The sequence below is a fragment of the Tupaia chinensis genome, unplaced genomic scaffold (assembly GCF_000334495.1).
Source record: "Tupaia chinensis unplaced genomic scaffold, TupChi_1.0 Scaffold143748_1, whole genome shotgun sequence".
In the NCBI taxonomy this organism is placed as follows: domain Eukaryota; kingdom Metazoa; phylum Chordata; class Mammalia; order Scandentia; family Tupaiidae; genus Tupaia; species Tupaia belangeri.
This window is the reverse complement of record NW_006203597.1, coordinates 55,177-63,187: the sequence shown is the minus strand read 5'-3', so window position 1 is coordinate 63,187 and position 8,011 is coordinate 55,177. Positions and strand designations below refer to the sequence as shown.

General features: G+C 37.1%; 1 protein-coding gene and 1 pseudogene across 1 annotated transcript in view; both read left to right on the top strand.

Moving 5' to 3' along the window:
- LOC102480681 (zinc finger protein 883) overlaps positions 1 to 8,011 on the top strand; it is an 86,585-nt gene that overhangs the window by 33,168 nt on the left and 45,406 nt on the right. The window lies entirely within an intron of this gene.
- On the top strand, positions 5,039 to 5,724 carry LOC114005407 (rRNA-processing protein FCF1 homolog pseudogene; annotated as a pseudogene).

Genomic DNA, 8,011 nt, shown 5'->3' with positions numbered 1-8,011 from the left:
TTTTTCCTTAACATTTTGAATATATTTTCCCATTCTTTCCTCACTCGCATCGTTTCCGGTGAGAGGTCTTCTGTTAGCCTGATGGGATATCCTTTGTAGGTAACTTGCCATTTCTCTCTTGTCAAACTTAGTATTTTATCTTTATCTGTGGTTTTGGTCAATCTGGCTATAATGTATCTTGGAGAAAATATTCTTGAGTTGATTCTATTTGGGGTCCTTTGTATTTCTTGAGACTGGATTTTTGAGTGCCTCTCTAGGTGTAGAAAGTTTTCTTGGAGAATTTCATAGAATAGATTATCAATGCCCTTATGAGTCTCTTCATCTTGTGGGATACCAATTATCTAGATATTTGGACATTTGATGGTATCTAGTATTTGTTGTATATTATTCTCATTTTTGGGGGGCAATTATCTCAGTCTTCATGGTGGATTTTTCTAGGCCAGCAATTTTCTCTACTATGTCTGAGGTCCTATTTTCTGTATGATCTAGTCTGCTTTTAATACTTTCAAGGGAGATTACGACTTCATGTATTATAGCCTTCATCTCTAACAGGTCCCTTTGAGTCTTTTTAAAAGTGAGTAATTCCTCTTTTAGATCGTGCAAGAATTTTCTCACCTTCTGGAACTTGTCATCTTCTTTCTTCTTTCTCTTCTGCAGTCCATTATCTCTCTTCTTTCCCATCTTTGTTAGCTTTGCCATTATGAATATTCTGAATTCTTTATCTGACATTTCCATGATTTCCATTGAACTTTCTGTGAATAAGAGGAGTTATTCTTTTCCCTTGGAGGAGAGATATCTTCTTTATTTACCTTATTTCTTGTGATCCCGCGGTGGTTTCTGGTCATCTGATGGATGGTGTATTTCTTCCAAATGCTTGAAGTTCAATTAGCTTTCAGGAGCGTGCAGAAGGAGGTGATCTGGAATCTCTTTGTCATACTGTTTTTATCCCTTTGTGCAGCAGATTCAGTGGGTATTGAGGAATATGTTAACCCTAATAGTATTTGGATGTTTGCTATGGTTCCCTTAGATCTGTCTAAAAACACAGTGAATGGAGATCGAGGAGCAGAGTGTTGAGATTAAAAAAAAAGAAGGAAACAGGCAGAGAGAAAAAAATACAAAGAGAAAAAGAAAAAAAAAAAACAACCAAAATTTTTTATTTTTTTTTAAAACAAAAACTAAAATCACTAGTCTCAGGAGTAATAGTGGAGTCTTCTTCTGAAGGCCTGCCCCTTGCCTCTCTTAGAGAGGAGGGGGAAAGGGGGCTATTAGCAAGATAAAGGAGGAACTGAAAGCCAAGAGAATACTTTACCTGAAAAAGTTTTAAAAAGGAAAAATTACAAACAAATAAGATAAAGAAAGCTTGATGGGGCTTCCTACCACTCGAGTTTGAGGGCTGGAGGGTGAATTATCAGTAAAAAATCTTTATTTTTCTTTTTTACCCCTGAAATCACTAGTTCTTAGGAGCTAGTGATGGAGTCTTCTTCTGAAGGCCTGCCTCTTGGCTGGAGGCTGAATTAGAAACTGATATTCTTAAAGATAACTGGTGTTCATTTTCATCATTATCCACCTTGAAGTGATAATGTTTGTTGACCTTTAGTTCACAACTGAAAAGATAGGTCTGGGGCCTTAGGGGGGGTCATGGTCTTATCCACTTAATCTTCCATGGGGTAGTGGCATGCACTTAGGTGGGTGAGAAGGTGGATGGAGATAAATGACTATGGCTCCTGAAAACAGCTGTGCTGTATGGAATTACTCCAGGGCTCTAGTTTCTTATGTGCACACTAATTGCTATGAACTCCCCTTTATGACTGCTTTTGCTGTATCCCTTAGATTATGGAAACTTGTGTGGTCATCATCATTGGTTTCCATGAATCTTTTGATTTCAGTCTTAATTTCTTTAGTAGTTTTTTTTTTTTCCTGAAATTAATATCCAGTTTAAGTGAATCATGGTCGGAGAAGATGCTAGATATAGTTTATGCCTTTAATCTGTAAAGGTTTGTTTTGTGTCTCATTATGTGGTCAATCTTCAAAAAGGTTCAATGCAGGGGTGAGAAAAGGTATATTTCATGGTTTTGGAGTGGAAGTTTTTGTAGGTGTCTGTCAAGTCTATTTGACTCATGGTATTGTTTAGATCCTGTATCACTTTGCTTATTTTTTATCTAGGTGGTGTGTCCAAAGGAGATAGTGGGTGTTGAGATCCTCAACAATTAGTGTGTTGCAGTCTGTCTCTCCTTTCAGATCTAGCAGTCTTTTATTTGGGTACTCCTGAGTTGAGCGCATAGTCAATAATCGTGATATCGTCTTGAAGAATTAGCCCTTTTACTTTTGCGTAATTTTCTTCTTTATGTTTTCTTATAGGTTTTGTCTTAAAAATGGTATTGTGACTCCAGCCTTTTTTTTTTTGGTTTCTGTTTGCATGGAATCCTTTACAAACTCTTCACTTTTAGTCTATGTATGTCTTTATCCATGAGGTATGTTTCTTGTATGCAACTGATAGAGTTTTTTTTTTTTAATCAATTCAGTCAGCCTATCTCTTTCTCTCTTATTTATTTATTTAAATTTTTCTTACAATTTTTTGTGTGACATTTAATCACATATATCTTTACAGTGTATAACATTTCTTTTCCACTATTGTTGCCAAGCATATCAATCAAGACAAAGACATTACTATCTACATCATCATCAAGTCTGTCTCTCTTGAATGGATAATTTAATCCATTAACATTCAGTGTTTTTATTGGTATTTCCTAACATGTCCCAGCCATTATGTTAGACTCTCTTCTTTCTTTCTCTCTCTCTCTCTCTCTCTTTGTCCCCTTATGTCTGTCTCTCTCTTTAGTTTTCCTGGTATAGCTCTATCTTCAGTTCTTCTTGAAGAGCTGGTCTGGTGTTGGTAAATTCTTTCAGGTTTTGTTTATCTGAGAATGTTTTTTTATCTTTTTCTCCCATGTGAAGGATAATCTTTCCGAGTGTAGTAATCCTGGTTGAAATTGTTTTTCTTTAACACTTTGATTATATCTTTCCATTTTTTGCTTGCATTGTTTCCACTGAGAGGTCTGATGTTAGCCTAATGGGATAAACTTTGTAAATATCTTGTTGTTTCTCTCTTGCCGTTTTTTTTTTTTTTTTTTTTTTTGAGAGATTTTCACTGTAGGGCGCGTGCGCTCGCCAGACAGACAGAGAGAGACATAGAGACAGAAAGCGAGAAATCACCCCCCCCAGGGGGGGATGGTCACGCCGCAATCCCTTCTCCTCCATTCTCCTCTCGGGATCTTGGGCACGCACGCACACGCACCCGGAGTGAGTTTTAAGCCACCGGGTCCGGAACACGAACCGCGGTCGACTACGTGGGAGTCCAGTGACATAGCCATTACGCCAACTGCTGGTTCCCTCTCTTGCTGTTTTTTAGAATCTTGTCTTTACCTGCGATTTTTGGCTAATTTGTCTATGATATGCCATGGAGAGGATCTTCTTGAGTTGATTCTATTTGGTGTCCTTTGTATTGCTTGGGTCTGGATGTTTGAATAGCTCTCTGGGTTTGGAATGTTTTCTTCCAGGATTTCATGGAACAGATTATCAATGGCCTTATTAGATTCTTTTCCTTCTAGGATACCAATTATTTGAATATGTAGTATTTTATGTATATTGTCCTCATTTTTTTTTTCAGTATTTTTGGTGATTTTTTTTCTCAAAGTTTGTCTTCCAGATTTGAGATTCGATCTTCTATATGATCTAATCTCCTTTTTAATTCTTTCATGGGAGGTTTTGATCTCTTGCACTGCAGTCTTTAACTCTAGAAATTCTGTTTGATTCTTCTTTATTTTGTCTATCTTCTTCAAGTCCTGAAAGGGCTTTTTCATCTCCTGGAATTATGTCTCTTCTCTTGCATCTCATATAGTTTTGTTAGCACAAGTATTCTGAATTACTTTTCTGACATTATTGTAATATCCTCTGATTTTTCCAGACTTGGAGACAAGGTACTGTTTTCCTTAATTGAAGACACATTACTTGGTTTTCTCATACTTAAGGCTCTTCTCTGATTTTTAGTCATTTGTTCATGTAGTCACTTTTGACTAATTTGTTGGAAAAGTTTTCTGTAACTGTGAGCTTGTGGGTTTCCCTTTACTGTACCAATTTCTCCTACTGTGTTTTGATACATGGTATCCACAAGAGTTTTCAGTTCATATTTATGAAGAGGAGTTTCTCCCTTTTGCAGCTGATTGATTGGGTTGGCGTAGGGTGAGGATTTTTCTTGAGTGTAGCAAAATTCAGATGTTTAGTTACTGGGTTGAAGCTGAGCATCAAAATGAGAAAATAAAGTGGAATAAAAAGTGATATATAAAAATGTAGAAAAAGAAAACAATGAAAAGAAGGAAAAACAAGAAACAAAAAACAAAAAATGGGCCAAGCACTTTAGATGTAGATTTCTCCTTAAGAGGCCTGCAACGTCCCTGCCCTAGTTTTCTAGATCAGCACTTCAGGGAACTCAGTCCTGCATGGGCAAAATCCGTTTGTCTCTTAGCCCAGGAGGTGTGAAAAATATCCCAGATGTGTGCATACATATCCAAACTCCATACATGTCCAAATGGAGAGGAGAAACAAAAGAAAAATGATTGTGGTATGACCATACCCAATTGTGGTCTGGGTTAGCAAAAGAATTAGCAAAAGAAAGGAAAATTAAAGAGAAAAAGAAAAATTGCCCTCCTATATTTCTAAATTTGGGGTGGGGAGGTGAGGTTGGAAGAGGGGGCTGTAGCTTTAGGATGCTCCGCATTTGCTGGTTCCTGAAATAGGTAGAACACTTCAGATGTTGATGTGACCTTAAGATGCCTGTAATTGCCCCTATTGTCTCTTCATTTTTACTGTACAAAATGAAGTCTTTCTTCCATAGGAGAATTATAAAAGTTTCTAAGGCAGTTTAGGGTCTGTGTACCAGATTTAGCTCACATATTGTTCATGTTTGGGCCATGGGTTCCTTTGTTGTTGTTGTTGTTTAAATTTATTTTTATTTTCGGCGCTGCTGGTGATTCCGGAAGAAACTTGAGTGTGGCGTGAGCATGGGGAAACAAAAGAAAATGAGAAAGTATGCGACCATGAAGTGAATGCTGTCTCAGAGATCAGAGGCTTAAAGAAAAGGATAGATTAAAACCTAAAAAGAAAGAAAAGAAAGATCCTAGCATGCTGAAGGAAAGAGACGTCTCCCAAAACTCTTCCTGCTTATTCTTTCAATATAATACACAGTTGGATCCACCTTACCACATCCTGGTTGATACCGACTTTATCAACTTTTCCAATAAAGCCAAACTGGACTTAGTGCAGTTGATGATGGACTGTCTGTATGCCAAGTGTATCACTTATATAACTGACTATGTAATGGCTGAAATTGAAAAATTGGGGCGAAAGTATCGAGTGGCTCTAAGGATCGCTAAGGATCCAAGATTTGAACGATTACCATGCACACATAAAGGAACCTATGCAGATGACTGCTTTGTACAGAGAGTAACTCAGCACAAGTGTTACATCGTGGCCACAGTTGACCGAGACCTTAAACGAAGAATCCGGAAGATCCCAGGAGTTCCTATCATGTACATTTCTAACCATAGATACAACACTGAGTGGATGCCAGGTGATTATGGAGCCCCTGGGTTCTAATTCTTAAAGGTCAAAGTTCTTCTGCCTTTCTTTGACCAAATATCTCTGTTGCCAGTTCATTAAACATGCTGTTTGTCATGAAAAAAAAAATTATTTTCTATTTCATGTTCTTTTATACATTCAGTCATGTGATTTAGCTTACAAAGTGAATATTTCAACATGTGAACTTTTCTCTCTAGTCCACTTGATAAAGCTATAAAAATATCTTCAAAAGAATCCACATTTCTTTGTTCCATTACTACTTTGCCTCTCTATTTTTCTTCTAAATGTCCTTCCTCAGACTTTACTCTTTCACTCACACTATTCCTGGTATTCACAACCATTTACTGGTTTTCTTTATCCTTTAGTCAATCAGTTTTAGTCATGGAGTGCGTACATTCGGTATAAAGTGGGGACATACAATGTCTCTCCTTCATAGCCTGGCTTGCTTCACTCAGCAGTAAATCTTCCATATTTATCCACTTCCTGTCAAAAGCTAGGGTCTTGTTTTGTATGGCTGAGTAATATTCCATAGAGTTTATGTGCCACAGTTTTTCAATCCATTCATCTGTTCATGGGCATTTGGGTTGGTTCCATATCTTACAATTGTGAATAATGCCATAATAAACATTAATGTGCAAGCACTTTTCTGATGATGAATTCTTCTGTCCTTTGGGACAAGGAGAGGGATTGCTAGATCATATGGTAGTTCTATTTGTAGATATTTGAGGAATCTCCAAATTGTTCTCCACAGAGGCTAGACCAATTTACATTCCCATCAGCAGTGTAAGAGAGTTCCCCTTTCAGCACACCCTTGCCAGCACTTATCATTTTCTTTCTTTCTTTCTTTCTTTCTTTCTTCTTCTTTTTTTTTTTTTTAATCTTAGTCATTCTGACTGGGGTTAGGTGGTATCTCATTGTTGTTTTGATCTGCATTTCCCTTACAATGAGGGATGTTGAACATTTTTTTATATGCCTTTTGGCTATTCGTATGTCATCCTTAGAGAGTGTTTTACTCAACTCATTCTTTCATATTTTAAAAGGGTTAATCATCTTTTTTTCAAAACAGCTGCTTGAGTTCCTTGTGCATTCTGGTAATCAGTTCCTTATCTGATGCATAGTTTACAAAAAATTTTCCCATTCTGAGGGCAGTCTTCAAACCAATTACTGTGTCCTTTGCTATGCAGAAACTTCTTAATCTGATGTAATCCCACTTGTCTACTTTTGGATTATTGCCTGTGCTTTTGGAAGTCTTGCTTAAGAAGGATTTACCTATCCCAATGTATCCCAGAGTTTCTCCAGTGTTTTCCTCCAGTAGTTTTATAATTTGAGGTCTTAGGTTTAGATATTTGGTCCACTTTGAGTTGATTTTTGTCAATGGTCAGAGTAGGGGTTCAGATTCATCTTTGTTTTTTTTTACAGTTAAAAAAATTTGTTTTCCTGGAAGAAGCCTTGAATTTGATCAGTTTTCACTGCCAGGATAGCACCCAGCCCACCTACTCATCCCCTAGCCTTCACAGGTATGCGCACACATGCACACACATGCGTCTGCAGTAGCTGAACTGCACTCAGAGAAAGCTAGAAGTTTCTATGTCACCATATCACAAGACAACTTCCAATGGCACTACCTGCTGTCAGTTTTCTCTGTCCCTCATCTAAGGGCTTAACAAAAATGGTGAGAGTATCCCTCATTGGGTCAGCTCTTGATTGACCTTTTGAGAAGATTGAAGTGTATTTCCCAGTTGGTAACATCAGTAGCTAATCAATCAGGTAAAACACTATGGCATCTACAAGTTTGTTTCCTTTCGTAGTCTATCAGAAATTATTAAAATATTGAAAAGCCATAGTGTATATGTGCCACGCTTTTTCAATTCATTCATTTGTTCCTGTATATTTGGGTTGATTCCTTGTCTTAGTAATTGTGAATAATGCTGCCATAAATATGGGTGTGCAAGTGTTTTTCTGACGAAGTGTACTCCTATCCTTGGGTTAGATATCCAGGAGTAGAACTGCTGGATCATATGGTAGTTCTAATTGTAGGTCTTTGAGGAAACTCTATATTGTTCTCCACAGTGGCTGGACCAATTTACATTCCCACCAGCAGTGTAAGAGAGTTCCCTTTTTATCACACCCCCACCAGCACTTGTCTTTTTTTGTTTTTTTTTTGAATCTTAGTCATTCTGACTGGGGTTAGGTGGTATCTCATTGTTGCCTTGTTCCGCATTTCCCTTATAATGAGGGATGTTGAGCATTTTTTCTTTTTATTTATTTATTTATTTATTTATTTATTTATTCATTCATTCATTCATTCATTTCATTTTCTTCCATACATTCAATCACATTATTATTTATCTTACAAAATGGATATTTCCCTGATCTC